We start from the raw sequence: 24,406 nt of genomic DNA, 5'->3' as shown, positions 1-24,406 counted from the left end.
ACCGCCAAGTACACTATTGACCGAACATGTCTGAAAGTGTACAGCATCGCCGCAGGGACACGGATAACGAACCACGAGAACCTCTTCCTAGGCCAGATACCAAAGACTGTTATATTGGGGTTTGTGGATAATGAATCGTTCAGTGGGGCTTACGCAAAAAATCCGTTGCACTTCCACCACTACCACATCAACCACGCCGCTTTATATCTGAACGGCCAGCAGATACCCGCAAGACCTTATAATCCTAATTTTAATGATGGTTTAGCCATCAGAGAGTATATGGCGCTTGCTCATATATCCGGCAAGCAAAAGGCTGATTGTGCCATGGCGATAGATCGTGAAGAATTTATGGATGGATTCACTCTATTTGCTTTTGATTTATCGCCTGATCAAGAGCCTGGAGGACATTTCTCGCTCATTAAAACAGGTAACCTACGTGCTGAAGTCCGCTTTGCGCTAGCGCCACCCCACACGATAAATATGATTGTTTTTGCAGTCAATCACACCATTCTGGAAATTAATAATAGGAGAGAGATCTTGTACGATTTTAATTAAGTAACGATGGACAGTCTGCAGCTTACAACGATACTGAAGTCCGATAATTATACAGCCCGCATATTCGCCGGTGTGTTTCCGTGTGATTTGCATATATCGTGAATACAGACCCGGCGAATCAAGCTGGCCGACACTGGGTATTAATCGTACTCTGCGATGATAAGACGGGCATATTTTTTGATAGTTACGGCCTTAGCCCTGAAAATATTATCTTCCCACGCGATTTTGTGACATTCCTGAACAAGAATTGTGACGCTTATTGTTATCAGAACGCCCAAATTCAAGATCTGCATAGTCACACTTGCGGCCATTACTGCGTGTATGTTTTACATCATTTAGCGCTCGGATTACCATTCAAGACGCTTTTACAGCGCTTCAGTTCTGGTGTACAAAGAAACGATAGAACCGTAACAACTTTTATCTCATCAACATTTTCAAATTTAACTACGATTAGAACGAATTATCAATTTAATCAAAATTGCACTTGCTTTCAAGGAACTAAATAATTGTCCAACACCTAGTTAGAGACGTTCAAGGGTGACAGCTGCTTTGGGTGACAGCTGCTTTAAACCATTCTGTGTTTTCTCAGTTATCTGGGATTGCAGAGAAACAGCTGATGGGGAAAAAAAAAAAAAAAAAAGTGGATGCTGTGCATTTTGTGTGTGTGTGTGTGTGTGAACAGGCTATGCGGACATTTCCCAAGCACTACGAACACAGCTGCTTATGTAGGTGTCAGTCCCAGCTTGACGTTTCTGCAATTAGAATGTGTTCAGTGATAATGAAGCACATCTTATAGCGGATAAATGACTTGTAACAACATATTATTTTGTAAGAAGTTTGTTTACAATAAAAATCTTTTACATTTTTTTTCAATACCGTGTCTTTTTTTTTTTTTTTTTTATAAAACACTTGTAAATGAGAATAACAAAATGTATGTGGAGCGCCCCCACACCGCCGCAGGGCCGAGGGGTACCCGGAGCCGGGCCTCTGAGTCTCAGTTCTGGGGTTGTCACGGTGGCTAGACCCGGTCCGTGGCCCTGCCTGTCAGTGGGGGACGTCCGGTGCAATAAGTGGTGTTGTAACGGTGCAGTTGTGGGGTGCAGGTCGCGGTAAATAACGAGGACACCAGGTTGCAGTCTCTTTACCTCTTTACTGGAGATCTCTGGGTCCTCAGTCCAGAATACGGTTCACCAGGCTGCGCAAGTCCGGCCGGTCCAATGACACCTCCAGAGTTCACTTCACAGGTGGAAATCGGTGCCTTCCTTCTTAGCGCTATGTGTTGTAGTCCTCCCCTGCTGTGCTTACGGAAAGTACCCCACAACTGTTGTGTCTGTTTCTTAAGTTCCCTCACAACTCGATTAAATTATGTTCTTCTAATCGTCCGTCCCTCCCTGATGTTACGGTTAGAACGGCACCCGTTTGTCGGGTAGGCCTGGAGTTCTTCCGGGACCCTAGAGACGCCCCTCTCCCGCAATTGCCTCCCAAGACTTCATAGGTGATATGTGTTAGACAGCCCGCCTTAAACTGACTGTCCTGCCGCTGTTTAGAGTATTGCTTGAAGCTGAATGTTATATTACTCCCTCGGCGTTCCGGCCACCGGTAGTGCGCCTCAGTAGGGTGTTGCTTCGGTCTTACAGCACGACCCCTGCTGGAATTCTCCTATCGCTTGATCTCGTTTCTCACTCAGCACAATCTATCTCGCTTCTAGTCCTTTCTTGAATCCCGCCGCTTCCCGGAGCTGGCGCGGACCCGTTACGTTCTTTCCAATGCCAAGCCTCTGTCAGGATCCCACCCCTGACAGAGACCCTACTGTCTCTTTCTCCACAACACCCTCTGCCACTGAGTGTTGCTTCGTCCAATCCAGTCAGCTTTCTGATCTAACTTCCTGCCTGACCCCCAGTTTACCCACTATGGTGGGGAGTGGCCTAATGAATAGAACCCTTAGCTCCCCCCGGAGGCCCGGCTGTGAAATGTATTGGTGTCTGTGATACCTGATCAGATGAACTCCTTCAGTGCCATCGGACGCACCATGGCCCCCCATAGTGGCGGAGCCACAGTACTGCAACGACCAGGACTCTGGGGCGCTGCACTCCCCCCTGGTTAAACACAGTACTCCGGGACTGGGAAGAAAACAACAATACAAGTTAGCAAAAAGACATACAATTTTTGTTGAGTGTAATAACAATAAGCATATTTGAACAGGCTTCCCTTTATGGGAGGTAAGGACACTTGAACATTACAAACATGGTAAAATATCATAGCAACATGCTACAATTAACTTTTCTTACCCAACCGGGTATTCTACTAAGTGCAAACATTATTGAACAATAATTTAACTTTTGCCTTTAAGGATATACACTCTTAGTCCATTAAAGACCTTCCTATAATCACATTATAAGGTATTTCAACTTTTTCATTCTCCTTCTTTAAATCTGCAGGACCGCCTGTCCTATCGGCACCAGACCTACTGCCTCTCCTTTCAGTTACAGGACCGCCCCGTTCAGCCAGGGCCTACTGCCTTTTCAACTACTATACACAGTATAGAACATAACTTTTCTTTCAGTTCGAGAACACTGAGCCGGCTCTACTTGGCTCCTATAAGGACTCACCCACTAACCCTTACAGGTTCACTTTCTGTCCTTAATAACACATTACTAACTTTCGATGGGGAACGCAGGGTTTACCTTCTACTCCCCCCCCCCTTTTCTTATCAACATTATCAACTATCTTCTTTTCACAACATTAACCTTTCTAATTTCTTCCTTCTACTTTTTTCTTTCAGAGAACATTATCAATATTTCTTCACATTTAACCAGTTAAACACATAGAACTTTTCTCAGGTAAACATTATCATCATTTTCTTCCATTGACACTATTGCTACCGATCTTAAAGCAATATCACCATTTACGTGCATCAAATGAACATCCCCTTTAAGAGAGGACCAAGTCTCTGTAAGGTAGCACATCTTCTCAAGCTACCAGTCCATACTCAGCAAAGGTTCCAGTGCGGTATCTTCGCAAAGAGTCTTTGTTTAAGTAAAACCAGTAGGGAGCGCCTTTAATAAGGTGCAAACTATGTACAAAGAAGTTCTGATCATGCACTGTTCATGATTTCTCAGTTTTTAAAACTTGTGCAAAACTTTTGGTAACAAAAACAAAACAAACAAAACAATAGGGATCCCAGGTCCGTAGAAGGATCCCCTTAAGAGTTTACCCTGAACGGGTGTTAGCAGTCATAAAGGCAATGAAATAGTAACTATTTACAAATAAAAGAAGTACAGTAAAATCTTACTGTGGTGAAGCGGAAGGTGATCTCCTATCCGGTCTCACCAGGCCAACAGCTCGCACTGGTGAGCCAGGACGCGGTTCTGGTCCCAGCAACGCTAAGATCCCTCGCCGGGAGGCCCTTCTTGCTGGCAGGCGTACACGTCCCTCCGGGGCACGGCGAGGCCGGGCTTCTCGAGGTTCCGCGGGGCCGGGCTCTGCTGCTTTCCCCACGGGAGCATCCTCTTCCGGTTTTCCGGCAGCAGCCTGGAGGGCAGTGCATCGCTGCACGCCTCGCGCCATCCAGCCAGCCTCTCCCGTAGCCCTCCTCCATCGGGTGTAAGTCACCGCATCACCGGGTTCCAGATCGCGGGGAAATCTTCCGCTGCAGGGCTCCACCTCTTCCCGATCCACGTGGATCTGTAGCGGCTCCCCGATTTCCTGGATAACCCCGCGTCCGTATTGGGGGTTAAAAGAAATCACGACCCCCCAGTGGGATGAGGGAACCTCTGCAGTGGGGGTCAGGTCCACCTGCACGGCCGGCCGAGGTCGGGTTTGCCATGCAGCCATCAAGCGCCGCAGGTGTTCGGCCTCTGGCGTGATCTTTAGGCCCGACGCCTGCGGCATACCTTCAGCCGCGGCCAGGTTGGGAGAAGCAGGGGGCACTGGAACCAGGCAGATCTCTGTGGGCTGGCCCAGCCTAGCAATCACGCGGGCATCGGCCTCCAGGCGGGCAGCAATTTGCCGGGCCTCTGCCGCGGCCATGCTTTCTTCCGACGGCGGCCGGGGAGGTCGGCCCATCGTTGGTCCTGCTAGGGTCAGTCCCCTCAGCGACGGCGTACCCGGAGCTACATTGGACTGTCCGACCTCTCTCCGCACCCGATCCTTCTCATGCGGGGCTTCTGGCGTGGCCATCTTGGTCTCTTCTCCCGCGTCTTCTTCCCGCGGTCTCTTCCGTGGGCGGCCCCGTCCCCATGGTCTCCACCCTCCGACCAGAATCAGGAGGCGGACCTCAGCTGTTGACGGACACGTCCTCAGGACACAGAAATATTTGGACTGGGCGGCCATTGTTGTTCGCGCTCTCCAGATTGTCTACGCCCACCTCACGCCCCTCTTCTCTTCCTGCGCTCCCCTCAGTGCTGTAATGGCGGCGGATTTTGGCGGCAAATGACACGGCACACAGTCTTTGTAATAAAGTACAGTCAAGCACGGTAAATCACAGTTCCTAGGCACACATGACCTGATTCTTCAGGCTTAAGTAGATCCTGTTCGTGACGCCAAGTTGGAGCGCCCCCACACCGCCGCAGGGCCGAGGGGTACCCGGAGCCGGGCCTCTGAGTCTCAGTTCTGGGGTTGTCACGGTGGCTAGACCCAGTCCGTGGCCCTGCCTGTCAGTGGGGGACGTCCGGTGCAATAAGTGGTGTTGTAACGGTGCAGTTGTGGGGTGCAGGTCGCGGTAAATAACGAGGACACCAGGTTGCAGTCTCTTTACCTCTTTACTGGAGATCTCTGGGTCCTCAGTCCAGAATACGGTTCACCAGGCTGCGCAAGTCCGGCCGGTCCAATGACACCTCCAGAGTTCACTTCACAGGTGGAAATCGGTGCCTTCCTTCTTAGCGCTATGTGTTGTAGTCCTCCCCTGCTGTGCTTACGGAAAGTACCCCACAACTGTTGTGTCTGTTTCTTAAGTTCCCTCACAACTCGATTAAATGATGTTCTTCTAATCGTCCGTCCCTCCCTGATGTTACGGTTAGAACGGCACCCGTTTGTCAGGTAGGCCTGGAGTTCTTCCGGGACCCTAGAGACGCCCCTCTCCCGGAATTGCCTCCCAAGACTTCATAGGTGATATGTGTTAGACAGCCCGCCTTAAACTGACTGTCCTGCCGCTGTTTAGAGTATTGCTTGAAGCTGAATGTTATAATACTCCCTCGGCGTTCCGGCCACCGGTAGTGCGCCTCAGTAGGGTGTTGCTTCGGTCTTACAGCACGACCCCTGCTGGAATTCTCCTATCGCTTGATCTCGTTTCTCACTCAGCACAATCTATCTCGCTTCTAGTCCTTTCTTGAATCCCGCCGCTTCCCGGAGCTGGCGCGGACCCGTTACGTTCTTTCCAATGCAAAGCCTCTGTCAGGATCCCACCCCTGACAGAGACCCTACTGTCTCTTTCTCCACAACACCCTCTGCCACTGAGTGTTGCTTCGTCCAGTCCAGTCAGCTTTCTGATCTAACTTCCTGCCTGACCCCCAGTTTACCCACTATGGTGGGGAGTGGCCTAATGAATAGAACCCTTAGCTCCCCCCGGAGGCCCGGCTGTGAAATGTATTGGTGTCTGTGATACCTGATCAGATGAACTCCTTCAGTGCCATCGGACGCACCATGGCCCCCCATAGTGGCGGAGCCACAGTACTGCAACGACCAGGACTCTGGGGCGCTGCACTTGTCATGCAGACAAACACCTGTTTTGTGTTTATTTAAGGAATAGAGGAGACTCACACATTTTTCTGACTGCAGCCCCTGCAGCCTGTACACAGACTCACCCAGAATAGGCACGGAGTTGGGATAATCTATCAAATATAGTATCAGACTCAATAACCCCAAGCCAGTAAACGAAAGATCTAATATAAAAAAACGCTTACTGTGATAATAATCACAGCCATACTTGCGGGTGTTGTAATATGGCCGCATACATAATGCGCCCATTATAAAACACATATAAATGAGAATAACAATACTGGGTCTTTGCTTTTTATATACGTATAAAACACCGCGCTCCATACTTGCGGGTGTTGTAATACGCCCACATACATAATGTGCGCATTATAAATCACATATAAATGAGAACACCACTAGATATTAATACTACAGAAGCACAGCCTCACTCTCCCTATTAGAGGACTATCAAATAAGACTACTCTTAATATAGCATATAATCAACTAATATAAAACAATTACTGGGATAATATTCACTGTATTAACAAATTAAACTATATCAAAAAGGGAGGGGGAGCCGACACACAGCTGCCGTCAGCAGACAGGGAGGGGAGTGGTTACACACTTTGATACACTTTGATAGGGGCGTGTCCACCTGTCAAATTGAGTTTGATGAGTAATACCTATGCTCTACTACTGACACCAAAAGCAACGATGCCAGCGATGTTTTACACTGGTAACCAGGGTAAACATCGGGTTACTAAGCGCAGGGCCGCGCTTAGTAACCCGATGTTTACCCTGGTTACCAGTGTAAAATGTAAAAAAAACAAACAGTACATACTCACCTTCGCATCCCCCGGCGTCCGCTTCCCACTGACTGAGCGCCGTAAAGTGAAAGTGAAAGTACAGCACAGCGGTGACGTCACCGCTCTGCTGTTAGGGCCGGCGCTCACACAGTGCAGGAAGCGGACGCCGGGGGATGCGAATGTAAGTATGTACTGTTTGTTTTTTTTACATTTTACGCTGGTAACCAGGGTAAACATTGGGTTACTAAGCGCGGCCCTGCGCTTAGCAACCCGATGTTTACCCTGGTTACCTGGGGACCTCGGCATCGTTGGTCGCTGGAGAGCGGTCTGTGTGACAGCTCTCCAGCGATCAAACAGCGACGCTGCAGCGATCGGCATCGTTGTCGCTATCGCTGCAGCGTCGCTTAATGTGAAGGTACCTTAAGTAATCATCCTCTTTGAAGTGCATATTGGTCTTTGACATGGTCTATTTAATTGAGGTAGTTATCTTTGATGGTATCTCTTTTATGGCACCTGGTAGGATCCTGTGGTGAGAATACTAACACCTTCTGGAACAACAGGTGATATAAAGAGGCATATATTGATGATAACAAGCCACATTACTTACCATATGGGACAATTTACATGAAAGGACTTTATTTCTTTTCAGGATGGATTAGCAACAGGAAATTGAATCCCAGTCTTTTTGATGATCTATAAGAAATAGATACCAAAAGAAGGAGTAAACCACTCTAGACATGAGGGAAGATATAGGAGAACTTTTACTAGGTCAGGTTGAAATGCTCAGAGGAAAAGTAGGCTTGTCATTGAATCACAAGGTAGAAGTTTTCAGGAGAGAGAGGAAGCACAAGAGAAGCACGAGTAGGTGGTAACGGGAGAAGGTGACAAGGTAGACATAGAGGTCAGTGGAGTTTGTGTGTAGGGTGGCATCTGGAAATTAGAGGATTTGTGTCGGTGGAAAATGGTTTATTGTAGAGCTTTGTTTTAGAGACAAGACAGATGACAATCTTAACCCTATTATACGTTACAATCAAACAATTTTTCCATTTTTCTTTTAGTATTTTTGTATCTTTAGGATGCCCAAACACATTTTGAAGAATATCAATCAAATCTACCAGTCATCAACAATGTGCTGGGGTTTCCTCATTTTTCCACGACAGCAAATGTCAATGGAACTAAGGATTTCTTCCTGCAGAGCAAAAGACTGGGGCATGTTGGCTTTTATCAGTCCTGATGCTTTTGCTCTGAAGGGAGATAAGCTGCCACTATGCTGTAGGTGACTCGTAGTGTGGTGATGACCCCAATACAAATTAGATGGCTATCGGCTGAACTTTTGGCTGACAACTATCTCTCTCATACACAGATCACATTGTTTGGCACCTCTGTACTCTTTGAGAAAGCCAACGAAAGACATATTTGTTGACGGTTTATCAAAGCGATCCGCAATCTGAAATCGGACATGCCCAAGTTACATCTTTCGTAACTATCAGTTGGCCGGCTCCCTATATACATTAGAAAGTCAACCAAATTCATTGATATTGGTGGATGTGGTGGACATTCAACTAATTTGACTAATTTCGCTGTTGGCCAAATGGTCATTTGGTTGACAGCTATGTCCTCCAACTTCCCCATACACCGGAATGCACAACTTGGTGGAACACTCTTGTGTTTTTTAAGATAGAGCCCCTGAAGACAAAGGATGGACGATTGGAAATCCAGCAGGCAGGATCCTTCTCTCCCCTGAGATCACCTGTCAGAGGAGAGTTGGGAAGCTCCCATATAGATGAAACTGTCAGCCGAACCTGCCGTGGGTTATTTTTTTTTAGCAATGTATTGATTAGAATCAGAGGCACTCTCACCTTCCAGCGTTCCTATAGATCCAGTGCAGGATGCTCCGGAGGTCTGTGCCAGATCCGGAAATGATGTTCCAACACCGCTGCTACCTGTAATTGGCAGGACTGGTCAGGTGACTAGCAGAGCATGACATTGGAGATGCATCCGATGACACACTCTTCTAGTCACCTGACCACTGCAGCCAATCACAGGTATGGCTACTGTGGAGAATATACTGAAGATAAAGATCCTAATAGATTTTCAGATAGCACATAGTTGGATCTTTTCTCTTATGGCCACTATGGGGAATCTACTTTAGTTGATTTTAGCTTTTCGGTTACTACTTGGTTGGACCTTTTTCCTGTATGGCTACTGTGGGGTTTTACTGAAGAGGATGTCTCTTCTGACTTTTCAGATAACACATGGTTAGACCTTTTCCCTTATGGACACTACTGTGGGGAATCTACCGATGATGAAGGCCCTTCTGGCTTTTTGGATACTACATGGTTGGATCGGTTCCCATATGGCCACTGTGGAGAATCTTCTGAAGTTGAAGATCCTTCTGGCTTTTCACATACCAGATAATTGGATCTTTTCCTATATGTCCACTGTGGGGAATCTTTTGAAGTTGAAGACCGTTCTAGCTTTTCAGATACCACATAGTTGGATCTTTTCTCATATGACCACTGTAAGGAATCTACTGAAGATGAAGTCTTTTATGGATTTTTGGATACCACATGGTTTTCCCATTCCTATTCCCATATGACCATTCTGGGGAATCTACCAATGATGAAGGCCCTTCTGGCTTTTTGGATACCACATGGTTGGATCTTTACCTGTATGGCCACTGCAGGAAATCTACTGAAATCGGAAACACTTCTGGCTTTTCAGATACTACATGATTTGATCTTTTAATATATGACCAGTGTGGGGAATCTACTGAAGATGAAATGTTGGCAATCCAATGCATATTTACAACACAGAGGGCTCCACAGCAAAGATCAAAGTAAGTCCTCAATGTTGGTGCCAAGTTTTGGCACCCCAGACAGCAGGAACTGATATTTGTTTCATTTCCCCTATCCAGTTTTGCAACTTTTATTTACCGCCAGGATAGTTTCCATAGAGAGGGCAAACTCACCAACCAGATGCTTGACTTATGAATTTTACCCATAGCCATGACCCCTTCCACTCCAAACCCATTTCCAGCCCCTTACTATGTGCCCTGTTCCTTGGACACTGAGATTTAATTTGATGATGGAATATCCAGTGCCACATACAAAAAATAACTTCCAGAAGTTCTGATTTTTGAGGGGAGATTTCGGGATGCTTAATCAAAGTCCAGGAGCTTTACCAAGTCTAGGAGGTCTCTCCTATTATCAGACATTCTGTAAGTGTTGGAAAGTATGGGACAGGAAAGTCCTGGACAGGTCTTTGCCACTGAGAAGCGAACCTTATAGAATAACTAAGACTAGACCCTCTTTCTCCAAAACCCCTGGGTGGCCACTTGTCTGTCTTGATGGTCCTTTTGATCAAAAAAGAAGAATGGTGGAGATCAGGGTTGAGCAGTACACAGCTTAGGATTCCAGGTGACACTTTGGAGAAGGTCAAGGAGATACATACCTAAAAAAGATTGGATTGTGGAGTCTTTCCTGGAGTTGTCCCTCTCATTGCAAGCTTTATGGTTGGTTTTCTCACCTCCAGATATGTGATATCCGCATCTGATGTCATCAGTGCTGTAGTCACCGTCCTCCACTGGGATGTAGAGCGGTCAGGTCCATTAGAGGCCAGCCTGCAGCTTCCCGGCACTCACAACATCTCTACCGTATATTCTTCCAGGAATAAGGTTTATGAGACACCATATATAGAAGAAAATTGTACACGGCATCTAATTATCGGATTTTCTATTGATCTGGTAATTCTGGTCCACCGCGTGATCAAAACAAGTCTTAAAGCAGCATTGGTGTCATGATATTCATCTATCTATCTATTATCAATCTATCTATTATCCATTTATCTATCTATTTCTCTATCTATCTTTTATCTATCTATCTATCTATCATCTATCTATCTATTATCTATCTATCTATTATTTATCTATTATCTATCTACTATCTATCTATCTATCTATCTATTATCAATTTATCTATTTATCTATCTATCTTTTATCTATCTATCTATCTATCTATCTATCTATCTATCTATCATCTATCTATTATTTATCTATTATCTATCTACTATCTATCTATTATCTATCTATCTATTATCCATTTATCTATCTATCTATCTATGAATCAAACTATTTATCATCTATCTGTATCTATTATCTATCTATCCATCTATGTAGAAAAAACAAAGCACAGCAGCACTATGTATAAATTTAGGCCATGTGAAAAAAACAGACAAACATTAAAAACATATAATCTAGATTTTACTACTCAAAAAAACATTTTCAATTTTTTTTTTAACTTACGGAAATGAATGAAAATGAAGGTTCTTAGCGCATAAATTGGCCAATTCATGTATGCCCATCAACCACGGCAAGGTGACCTCCCTCTAATGGGTCCCTGCTCTACTGTGTATTAACCTGATTGACCTGCAGGTGGCCGTAATCAGCTCTACTTGCCCATAAATTGTAGGCTAAACCCAGGAGTAGACATGAGTGTCCAAAATTGTAGGTCGATAGCCCAAGAGAGGCATGTACAGTAGAGCGGGGACCCATCAGAGGGAGGTCACCTTGCTGTGGTTGATGGGCACATATGAGGTGGCCAATTTATGCGCTAAGTACCTTCATTTTCATTCATTTCTGTAAGTTTAAAAAAAAAATTAGAACATTTTTTTTTGAGTAGTAAAATCTAGATTATATGTTTTTAATGTTTTTCTGTGTTTTCACATGGCCTAAATTTGTACATAGTGCTGCTGTGCTTTCTTTTTCTATATAATACAGTCTGACAGCTTTCACATGTTCACACTTAGGAGGTGCTGGTCAGTTTTTTTTGTATATTTATCTATATCTATCTATCTATTATCTGTCTATCTATCTATTTATCTATTATCTGTCTATCTATTGTCTATCTATCTATCTATCTATCTATCTATTTATCTATCATCTATCTATCTACCATCTATTATCTGTCTATCTATCTATCTATCTATCTATCTATCTATTTATCTATCATCTATCTATCTACTATCTATCTATCTATCTATCTATCTATCTATCTATCTATCTATCATCTATCTATTATCTATCTATTATCATTATCTATCTGTTATCTAACTATCATCTATCTGTATACCTATTATCTATCTATCTATCATCTATCTATCTATCTATCTATCTATCTATCTATCTATCTATCTATCTATCTATCTATCTATCTATCTATCTACCTCTGTGAAAGAAATAGTTATATTTCTTCAAGGGTTGCAGAGTAAATAAAAAGGAAAAAAAAAAACAACCAGAAATACAGAATGGTTATCATCTGTCTTCATGATGTTTGTTTTGCAGTACTGACCTCCGGGAAGTGAGAGTTTTATTGTAGCAAAAGGGAACAAAATTTCCTTTTGTGTGAATTGTCCAAACTTCTATTTCTGTCAAGGACAAATGGTTTACAATAGTATCTAGAGTGTGGTCATGAGGTCTCTCCATCTAATGAGGTTTGTTTTTGCCATTCTATTGTCTTTATCATATGATTTCTGATGCTGTTATGTAACTTATTGTGCAATCTTTTATGTAACTGAAAAACTCTACAAGAAGGTGGGACGTCGCCATGTTATATGGGAAGCTCTTAAAGACGACCTGGTGTGATTGTCTTTATCTCCAAGTTGAAATCACTGGTATACCTGGAGGCGATCTACCTGATGGACCCAGAATAGTCTCCTCTCCACCTCTATCTATCTAGGAAAAGGAAAAACGAGCACCAGTGATATATCAGGAAGAGAGAAAATAAGGGGGGCAATCAATTATCTATCTATATTCTATTATCTATTTATTATCTATCCGTCTATTATCTATCTGTTATCTATCTATCTATCTATCTATCTATCTATCTATCTATCTATTATTTATCTATCTATTATCTGTCTATTATCTATCTATTATCTATCTATTATCTGTCTATTATCTATCTATTATCTATCTATTGTCCATTATCAATCTATTATCTATCTATTAACTATCTGTTATCTATCTATTATCTATGTATCATCTATCCATCTATTATCTGCTCTGTGGCCTGCCCTCAAACACTCTCGCACCCCTCCAATCTATTCTAAACTCTGCTGCCCGACTAATCCACCTGTCCCCCCGCTATTCTCCGGCCTCTCCCCTCTGTCAATCCCTTCACTGGCTCCCCATTGCCCAGAGACTCCAGTACAAAACCCTAACCATGACGTACAAAGCCATCCACAACCTGTCTCCTCCTTACATCTGTGACCTCATCTCCCGGTACTTTCCTACACGCAACCTCCGATCCTCACAAGATCTCCTTCTCTACTCCCCTCTTATCTCCTCTTCCCACAATCGTATACAAGATTTCTCTCGCGTATCACCCCTACTCTGGAACCCTCTACCACAACACATCAGACTCTCGCCCACCATCGAAACCTTCAAAAAGAATCTGAAGACCCACCTCTTCCGACAAGCCTACAACCTGCAGTAACCACCGATCAACCAACCGCTGCACGATCAGCTCTATCCTCACCTACTGTATTCTCACCCATCCCTTGTAGATTGTGAGCCCTCGCGGGCAGGGTCCTCTCTCCTCCTGTACCAGTTATGACTTGTATTGTTTAAGATTATTGTACTTGTTTTTATTATGTATACCCCTCCTCACATGTAAAGCGCCATGGAATAAATGGCGCTATAACAATAAATAATAATAATAATAATAATAATAATATCTATCATCTATCTATTATGTATCTATGTATCATCTATCTATCTATCTATCTATCTATCTATCTACAGTGGCTTGCGAAAGAGGTGTTGCAGCCTCTGTGGCCTTTCAGAAAAGGTAAAGTGTATATAGTGACAGACGTGACAGATTGCACACAGGAGGACGTCCTGTCACTAAGCATGGGACTTATGAATGTAAATGCTTTCCTCACAAATTTTTAGCAGGTTCATAGCAAAACGAGTGAATACATACGCACGTGCCAATTTTTAGTTATTTGATCCAATAAATTGAATTTATGCCTATATTTTGCTCATTTCACTGAGAAAATTTAGTTTTGATACATCACGCACAAATCTGATTACAAAAATATTTAAACACAGGTTGTAATATCACAAAATAGGTAAAAAGCCAAAGGGGGTGAATACTTTTGCAAGCCACTATATGTACCCCTGTACGTTCACTGACAAATCCACTATAGCAAAACAAACTACTACTACTAGCTGCCACCGCCAATCATTTATATTGGCCGATTTGACATGGGGACAATAAGGCCTGAATTAGGAGCTCAGCAGGGCACGTGGCCCCGGCGTCTTTCAGCACTTTGTTAATTGTATTTTTAGTTACCTGGCAGGCAGATTTGTTGTGATCTATCTTGATGGCACATTGATTTATTTACATGACCTTGAGTCACATTAGGTACATGTCAGGCAGGTCTTACAGATACTCAGTGACAAAAAATTATTTGAAAGACCAGAGAAATATATGTTCTCGGTTCAGGAGATCCCATTTCTGGGTTATTTCTTATCGTCCATTGTTTTTTGCTTGGATCCGTCAAAAGTCTGGGCGGTACTTGATTGGGATCGTCCTGAGGACTTAAAGGCATTACAAAGGTTTTTGGGTTGCGCCAACAACTACCGTAAGTTCATCAAAAACTTTTCGGCAGTGGCCAAACCTCTGACGGATATGACAAGGAAAGGGAAGGACTTTTACAAATTGTCCAGTCCGGCCAGGGAGGCATTTGATACCGTGAAAAAATGTTTTGCCGCTGTGCCTATTCTTACACAGCCTGACGTCAACCATCCATTTATTTTAGAAGTTGACACGTCTACCGTGGGGGGTGGTGACTATATTGTCGCAGGGTGCATCCTGTTAAAGAAATGGTTAAAGTTTGTTTTTCCTGAAAACATAAGAACAATATTTTTAGTTTTTAATCTTTTGTTCCATATATGGTTATCATCTCTGTCTACATATACATTCCTTGGCTTGATTTCCTCACTCATTTCCCAGAAATTCTCAAGAACAAGTTGTTTTCTCCAGTTTTATATGGAGTTATCTTAACATATAGGAGATCAGCCAGATTCCTTAAATGTAATCCATCTAGTTAAAGGGAACTTGTCAGGAAGATTGTGCTGAGTAACCTACAGAGAGTCAGGTCGGCGATCCAACAGCTGCTACTGTGTAGACACCGGCCATATCTTGGAGAAGGAACTTTTTTTTGTTTAACAAGATGGCGCGAGAAAAAAGTATGACATTGGTACTAGGGAACTCTTAGCAATTAAGTGGGCTTTGGAAGAATGGCGATAGTTTTATGGAGGGGCAGTACATCTGGTCATGGTAATTAAGGATCATACAAATCTTTTATGTTTAGAATCTGCTAAGCATCTGACACCTAGAAAGGCAAGATGGTCGTTGTTCTTCACCATATTCAATTTTTTTTGTGATGTATAGGCTGGGGAATAAGAACATTAAGGCTGATGCCTCATCTCGTTGTTTTCCTGGTGGTGGAGATAATTGTGAACCGGTTCCTATACTACAGAAAGGGGTGATTAATGCATCTATGTGTTCTGATCTTGAGAAGTAGGTGGTTGAGGTCCATAGTGATGCCCCTGCCTGCTGCCTGTCCATTAGGTAAACTGTTGTTACTTGTGACTCTCCATCTTAAAGTTTTAAGTGAACATCATGATTCGGTCTTGGCTGGACATCCTGGTAGTAAAGCCACCACAGATCTCCTTACTCGGTGCTTTTGGTGGTCTGGGGGTACACAAGGATATTCGGGAGTATGTAGCCGCCTGCAGTGTTTGTGCGTGTTCTTAGACCCCTCATACTTATCCATCTGGGTCTCTCCAACCATTGGCGATTCCCAGTAGACCTAGGACTCATTTATCGGTAGATTTCATCACTGATCTACCTGTATCTGCAGATAATACAGTTATTTTGGTGGTGCACAGATTCAGCAAGATGTCTCATTTTATTGTGCTACCCACTTTACCCAACACCAAGACCAAGACCTTGGCCCAAATTTTTATCAAAGACATTTTCTGACCAGGGGGGTGTAAGTTATTTTCAAGTTTTGGAAAGTGATCTTGAGACTTATCTTGTTTTGTGTCTGAGAAGCAGGAGGATTGGGTTACTTACTTACCGCTAGCTGAATTCACGGTGAATAACCGTTCCCATAAGTCTACTAGTAAGTCCCTGTTCTTCGGAGCATACGGGTTTCAGCTTCAGTTCTGCTCTTGTAATAGGAATCATTCTTCAGGAACAGTTTTCATCATCTATTACATCTGTGTGGCAAAGGGTTCTAAATAAATTGAAGAGGATGAGGTCCAAATATAAGTATGTGGCTGATTGGAGACGTTTGGTGGGTCCAGACCTGTGTGTTGGTTGTTTGGTGTGGTTGTCCTCCAAGAACATTAAGTTGAAGCATGGGCTGACACTGACAGCTTGGGGCCCCTGTGCAAGAAAACGTGTCTGGGCCCCTCCTTTTATGGTGACCAAGCTACAGATATATCTATATTTTTTTTACAGTCTCCTCTCATTATATATATTGCCATCCCATATTACATAGTTCCCTCTTGTTATGTACAGCACCATCCCTTACATATCGGATTCTCCTAATTTTTGTGATTTATACCTCTTTGTTCTTTATTACATGTTTTCTGCTCTTGTTAGATATTAACTGAAATAAGATGGAGCCTGGGAAAGCTTCTTTTGTGATGAATGCGGCTGACGGACTGGTCTTCTGGTCAGATGCTGCTCCATCCAGCTGTCATTTTACATTTTACAAGAGAGGATTCTATGTAATAAAGAGGGGGCGCTGTGAATAACAAAAATGAGAATACTCAATGTAAGGGACGGTGCTGTAGATGACAAGAGATGATACTGTGTAATAATAAACGGCACTCTACATAACAGGATGCTATGTAATAAAGGACAGCATCATACATAACAGGACGCTATATAATAAAGGACGGCACTATACATAACAGGTCGTTATATAATAAAGGACGGCACTATACATAACAGGATGCCATATAATAAAGGACAGCACCATACATAACAGGACGCTATATAATAAAGGACGGCATCATACATAACAGGACGCTATATAATAAAGGACGGCATCATACATAACAGGACGCTATATAATAAAGGACGGCATCATACATAACAGGACGCTATATAATAAAGGACGGCACTATGCATAACAGGTCGTTATATAATAAAGGACGGCACTATACATAACAGGACGCTATATAATAAAGGACGGTACTATACATAAATAGAGAGGATGTTACGTAATAAGAGAGGATCTGCAAGGAAGAATGGCAGAGGATCCCCAAATCCAGGTGTGAAAAACTTGTTGCATCATTCCCAAGAAGGCTCATGGCTGTACTAGCCCAAAAGGGGCTTCTACTCAATACCGAGCAAAGGGTCTGAATACTTATGACCATGTGATATTTCAGTTTTTGTTTTTTATACATTTTCAAAAATTTCTACATTTCTGTTTTTTTTTTCAGTCACGATGGGGTGCAGAGTGTACATTAATGAGGAAAAAATGAACTTTTTTAAATTTACCAATTGGCTGAAATGAAACAAAGAGTGAAAAATGTAAAGGGGTGTGAATACTTTCCGTACCCGCTGTATATTATTATTATTATTATTATGCATTTTTATAGCACCATTTATTCCATGGCGCTTTACATGTGAATACGGGGCAAATATAGACAAATACATTAAACATGAGCAAAAAACAAGGCACACGGGTACATAAGGAGGGAGGACCCTGCCCACGAGGGCTCACAGTCTGCAGGGGATGGGTGATGAAACACCAGGAGAGGGTAGGGCAGGTTGTGTGGTGGTTCAGTTAGTTCAGGATCACTGCAGGCTGTAGGCTTGTCGGAAGAGGTGAGTCTTCAGGTTCTTTTTGAAGGTTTCTATGATAGGCGAGAGTCTGATGTGTTGGGGTAGAGAGTTCCAGAGTATGGGGGAAGCACGGGAGAAGTCTTGGATGCGGTTGTGGGAAGAGGAGATAAGAGGGGAGTAGAGAAGGAGGTCTTGAGAGGATCGGAGGTTGTGTGTTGGTAGGTACTGGGAGACCATGTCACAGATGTATGGAGAAGACAGGTAGTGGATGGCTTTGTATGTCATTGTGAGGGTTTTGAACTGGAGTCTCTGGGCGATAGGAAGCCAGTGAAGGGCTTGGCATAGGGGAGAGACTGGAGAATAACGGGGAGACAGGTAGATTAGTCAGGCAGCAGAGTGTAGGATGGATTGGAGTTGTGCCAGAGTGCTAGAGGGGAGTCCAGAGAGTAGGAGGTTGCAGTAGTCGAGGCGGGAGATGATAAGGGCATGCACTAGCGTTTTTGCGGTGTCGCGGTCAAGGAATGTGCAGATCCGGAAAATATTTTTGCGTTTGAGATGGCAGGAGGAGACAAGGGCTTGGATATGTGGCTTGAAATAGAGGGCAGAGTCGAGGATCACCCCGAGGCACTGGGCGTGGGACTGGGGAAAGTGAGTAGACATTGACATTGATGGATAGGTCTGGCGGAGGGGTAAAGTGAGATGGGGGAAAGATGATGATGTTTTGTCCATGTTTAGTTGTAGAAAGCGAGCAGAAAAGAAGGCTGAAATAGCAGACAGACAGTGCAGGAATTTGGAAAGCAAGGAGGTGAGGTCAGGTCCGGATAGGTAGATCTGCGTGTCATCAGCGTAGAGATGGTACTGCATACCATGGGTTTCTTTGAGCTGTCCTAGGCCGAAAGTGTAGATGGAGAAGAGTATGGGTCCTAGAACAGAGCCTTGAGGAACACCGACTGACAAGGGGCAAAGTGAGGAGGTGGTGTGGCGGAGGGAGAGACTGAATGTTCGGTTTGTCAGATATGATGAGATCTAGGAAAGGGCCAAGTCTGTGATGCCAAGAGATGAGAGGATTTGTAGCAGAAGGGAGTGGTCCACAGTGTCAAAGGCAGAAGACAGGTCCAGGAGAAGGAGGCCAGAGTAGTGTGGCTTGCTCCTGGCAGTTAGTAGGTCATTGGTGACACACATTTAGGGCAGTTTCAGTTGAGTGATGGGAACGGAAGCCAGATTGTAACCGATCAAAGAGGGAGCAGGAGGAGAGGTGGGAGGACAGTTCAAGATGGACGTGTTGCTCCAGCAATTTGGAGGCATAAGGGAGAAGAGATATCGGGCGATAGCTAGACACAGAGGATTGGTCGAGGGAGGGCTTTTTAACGATGGGTGTGATCTTGGCATGCTTGAAGGATGAGGGGAAGACACCTGTTGTGAGTGAGAGGTTGAAGAGGTGCGTTAGGGTTGGGATGAAGACCGTGGAAAGGTTAGGGATGAGGTGGGACGGGAGCGGGTCGAGCGTGCAGGTGGTGATGTGTGATCTTGACAGGAGGGTGGAGAGCTGATCTGTCATGGTGGAGAAGCTGGTTTTGGAGGAGCGGGGTTGAGCAGCTAAGAGGGGCAGTGGGCGCTGTGGGCAAAGCTTTCTCTGATCGTATCGATCTTTTGTTTAAAGAAAGAGGCGAAGTCTTCAGCAGAAATGAGGGGGGAGGGAGGAAGTGCTGGGGGACAGAGTAGAGAATTGAAAGTGTTGAAAAGCTGTTTAGGGTTGTGAGACAGGGAGGATATGAGAGATGAGAAGTAAGTTTGTTTTGCGGCAGTGAGCGTGGACTTGAAGCTGGCAAGGGACTGCTTGTATGCAGTGAAGTGGTCGGCAGAGCGGGATTGCTTCCATCTCCGCTCAGCGAGTGTACGAGTTTTGCTATGCATGAGCGGGGCGGCCGAATTGAGTGTTGCTGTTATTGTGGTGTTATAAAAAGTGGCAGCAGCATCTGTGTCATGAAGGGAGGCTATGTCTGTAAGAGGGAGAAGGGACTCAGAGAGTGAGTGTAAGTTGAGATGTTTGAGATTTCTGCGAGGGAAATCACACTTTTACAAACAGATAATAGTAAGTCTGTAGACATTTTATTACTTACACATGTCATCCCTCTGGCTGGTGCAAACTTCCATCTTCAGCAGCTCCATCCTGGTGGTCTTCAGTCCATCCATCATCACTTACTGCCCAGATCTCCAGCTGTCACCAGTCTTTCTGTCTCTTCACTACCTTTGATAGCTGCAGAGAACAGCCTCCATGCAGTCAGTGAATCTGACACTTCTCCTTCCTCCTGAGAAGTTCTGGCAGGTGCCTGACCCATGTGAGCATAGGCCAACACATCACCCTCCCCTCCCCCCTGTAGCCACTTCCCATCCCCTGTAGTGAGGGGGCTTTATTGAGGAACGACTGCACTGGCCACTAAGGCAGCATTCACACTGCAGCTCCTACTTCTGAATGGGCCAGTGCAGCGGTTTTCCAATAAAGCCCCCTCGGTACAGCAGGTGGATGTAGCTACTGGGGGCAGGGGGGATTGGTGTGATAGCCAATGTTCACATCTGTAAGTCAGTTCAATTGTTCCCTCAGAACTGCTCAGAAGGAACGAGACTTGTCAGCTGTACTGACTGCTCAGAGGTTGTTCCCAGCAGTCAGAGTCCGTTAGGAGGCAGGAGGTAATACTGGCTGAGATCAGCCATACATGCCAGGCCTGTCATCCTGCCGGTGCCTGAACTGCAGAGAAGCCGGGGACATGTCAAGGGATCCCAGGCTCCTGCATCATAGAGGGAGCGGCAGCATCAAGTAGTAGGAGAGGAAGGGGCCCCTCCTGACATATTCTGTAGAGTGCCTGCCCCTCTCTGAATGCTAAAGACCCCTTCTTCTCCTCTTAGTGTAGATGATGGCTCTATCACATGGTGGAGGCGGTGACATCATTGTCTGGACATGCGCAGTCTAAAGTACGCATGCTTATCGAACGCATTCGTATGCATGTCATTGTGTACCAATGCGTTCCCATAGACATTAATGCGGTTTTTTTTAATGAAATTGTCCGCATGCGGATGATTGTGCAATATTTGACGCCTCAAAAAAAATGCAACATGTTGCGTTTGCCAGACAGATATGTAAGCATGACACATGCGGATCGTATGCTGCGCACACAGACGCAAATGTGATCCCGGCCTAAGATTGTTGATTGTCGCTTGGTTCGTCGGTCTCTTCGATATCTGGTACACTGGAAGGGTTACAGTCCTTAAGAGAGAATGTGAGTACCATCAGATGACGTCCATGCGGTCAGGTTGATCCAGTCTTTTCAATGATAGACCCGGCCCTGAGGCTCTGGAGGTTCCTCTTAGAAGGTGGGTTACTGTGGCAGAGAGGGGACAGAAGACTGGGTGTCTGATTTCTTGTACTCCTGCACTGACTAGAAGCACTTTCCCATCATATTAAACAGTGCATGTTTCTGCTAGCAGTGCAGGGGTTAATCTATTCAGTTAAGAGCTCCTGGAGCTTTCCTGCTTTGGTGGTCTCAACTGTTCAGTTCTGGCAATTCCCCTTTGTGATATATACTTGCCTCTGGAAAGATCGACCAAACAAGGCAAGTCTTCATTGTTCAACCACCACAACCCCTTGGTATACCAGACCAATACCCAAACTCCATAACCTCCCTATCCAACATCACTGAAGGGGAGCTTAATTGTCTCATCTCCAAATCGCACCTCACCACCTCTGCGCTCGATCTCATCCCATCCCACCTCCTCCCCAACCTCACCACCAATCTTATCCCATCCCTAACCCACCTCTTCAACCTATCTCTAACTTCTGGTACCTTCCCTTCTGCTTTCAAACATGCCACAATCACGCCGATCCTTAAAAAGCCAACCCTCGACCCAACCGCTACGTCCAGCTATCCCCCAATATCGCTGCTCCCATTGGCTTCCAAACTCCTGGAGCAGCACGTCCACGCTGAACTTTCCTCCAACCTCTCATCTAACTTGCTCTTTGACAATCTACAATCTGGTTTACACCCCCATCAATCCACTGAGATAGCCCTGACCAAAATTACTAACAAGCTACTTACAGCCAAAGCTAACGGACAATACTCTGTACTCCTACTAGACCTGTCCTCTGCTTTTGACACAGTTGACCACTGCCTTCTACTACAGATCCTCTCCTCCTTTGGCATCAAAGAACTCGCCCTATCCTGGATCTCCTCATACATTTCCAACCGCACATTCAGCGTCTCCCACTCCCACACTACCTCCTCATCCCACCCTCTCTCTGTTGGAGTCCCCCAAGGCTCTGTTCTAGGACCTTTACTCTTCTCAATCTATGCACTTGGCCTGGGACAACTCATAAATTCCCATGGATTGCAGTACCACTTTTATGCTGTTGACACTCAGATCTACCTCACTGGCCTAGACGTCACCTCTCTGCTGTCCAGAATCCCAGAGTGTCTATCAGCCATATCCTCCTTGTTCTCCTCTCGCTTCCTCAAACTCAATGTGGACAAATCTGAACTCATCATCTTTCCTCCATCTCATAGATCTTCCTTACCTGACCTATCTATCACAATTAACGACATCATGCTTTCTCCCGTACCAGAAGTCCGCTGCGTCAGAGTAACCCTTGACTTTTCCCTGTCCTTCAAACTGCACATTCAAGCTCTTTCCACCTCCTGTCGCCACATCCAGCTCAAAAATATCTCCAGAATCCGTCCCTTCCTCAATCCTCAATCTACTAAAATGCTTGTGCATGCCCTCATCATCTCCCGCCTCGACTACTGCAACATCCTTTTCTGTGGCCTGCCTGCTAACACCCTTGCACCTCTCCAGTCCATACTTAACTCTACTGCCTAACTAATTCATCTCACTGCTCGCTACTCCTCCACTTCTCCCCTCTGCAAATCTCTTCACTGGCTCCCATTCCCTCAGCGTATCCGGTTCAAATTACTAATATTGACCTACAAAGCCATCCATAACCTGTCTCCTCCATATATCTCTGAACTAATGTCCCGATATCTTCACTCACGCAATCTCCGGTCCTCCCAAGACCTCCTTCTCTCCTCCACACTTACTCGCTCCTCACCCAACCACTTCCAAGACTTCTCCCAAATATCCCCCATCCTCTGGAATTCTTTGCCCCAACACATCCATCTATCAGCCACATTCGGATCCTTCAGACAGAACCTGAAAACCCACCTCTTCAGGAAAGCTTACAGCCTGCACTGACCCCGCTGCCTCCTCACCACTACCGGAGCTACTGCCTCACCGACACTAGAGCTGCTGCAACCCTCCAACCTACTGTCTCCTTCCCCACCATCCGGTAGAATGTAAGCCCGCATGGGCAGGGTCCTCTCCCCTCTGTTTCAGTTTGTGATTGTTAGTTTGTTTACTGTAAGTGATATCTGTAATTTGTATGTAATCCCTTCTAATTTACAGCACCATGGAATCAATGGTGCTATATAAATAAATAATAATAATAATAATCAGGGATTGCCAGTATTAGTTTCATACTGCCTGGTTCTGGAGTTGGAGGGGTTGGTTGTTTTTGAGGAGGCATTTGGAGTGTTGTTCAGAAGACTGTTCCTTCGTAATTTGTCTGTGTGCATATTCTCTTCATCTCCTATTTGGTTTTTCCCTCCTTTACTTCCTGGTGTTCCACTCTGTTATTTGTGAGTGCATTTTTGTATGAATTATATTTTCATTTATTACTGTACGTCTTCCCTTGTAAGCTCAGTTTGTGTATTCCCATCATATACACTACAGCTTCCCTCTTCTGTGGGTGGGGACAGATAAGGGCAGATTTAGGAGGTCAGCATGGCATGTGGCCCTGGCGTCTTCACCATCAGAAGTAAACCTGGGAGCAGGGACAGCTAGGTCCTCCCTAGCTTTAGGAATAGGGAAGCCCTTAGCCCCTGGATATCCTACAACAGAGTTGTGGCTCTATCTATCTATCTATCTATCTATCTATCTATCTATCTATCTATCTATCTATCTTTCTAAAAAAAATTCTGTCCTTTGTTCTGTTCATTGATCTGGTAACATGCTCAGGAAAAGATTGGAAAATGTTTCTAGTCATTTCCATAGACAATAATCCTCATTGATTTTCTGCTTATTGGCTCAGTGGCATAATTCCAAACATGTCTTCCAGGGTGAAATAATGTTTTAAGCACAGAATGTTCCATCTGGTTCTCTGTTGTATTTACAATAGATGAGTAAAAATGAGGAAAATAGACCTTTTATCACAATCTTGGTAGCTATGTGATCTGGTAAATGAGGCTTCCCTCCCGGTGTCTCTAAGGCTACGTTCACATTTGCGGTCAGCGCCGCAGCGTCGGGCGCCGCAGCGGCGCCGCATGCGTCATGCGCCCCTATATTTAACATGGGGGCGCATGGACATGCGTTGTGCTGCGTTTCGCGCCGCATGGCCGCAAGCGTTGGACGCAAGAAACGCATCAAGTTTCA

General features: G+C 44.8%; 1 protein-coding gene and 1 long non-coding RNA gene across 10 annotated transcripts in view; one reads left to right on the top strand and one right to left on the bottom strand.

The window, feature by feature from the left end:
- LOC143776859 (uncharacterized) overlaps positions 1 to 20,218 on the bottom strand; it is an 87,641-nt gene extending 67,423 nt beyond the window's left edge. Inside the window, exons 1-2 of the long non-coding RNA XR_013215939.1 lie at positions 20,050 to 20,218; positions 7,663 to 7,748 (exon numbers count right to left, since the gene is read on the bottom strand). This is a non-coding gene — a long non-coding RNA (uncharacterized LOC143776859). The remainder of the gene's footprint in view (positions 1 to 7,662; positions 7,749 to 20,049) is intronic.
- Positions 1 to 24,406, top strand: part of BICD1 (BICD cargo adaptor 1) — a 240,982-nt gene that overhangs the window by 49,471 nt on the left and 167,105 nt on the right. The window lies entirely within an intron of this gene.

Source organism: Ranitomeya variabilis, chromosome 5 (assembly GCF_051348905.1).
Source record: "Ranitomeya variabilis isolate aRanVar5 chromosome 5, aRanVar5.hap1, whole genome shotgun sequence".
Lineage (NCBI taxonomy): Eukaryota > Metazoa > Chordata > Amphibia > Anura > Dendrobatidae > Ranitomeya > Ranitomeya variabilis.
This window is presented reverse-complemented; position numbering and strand designations above follow the sequence as displayed.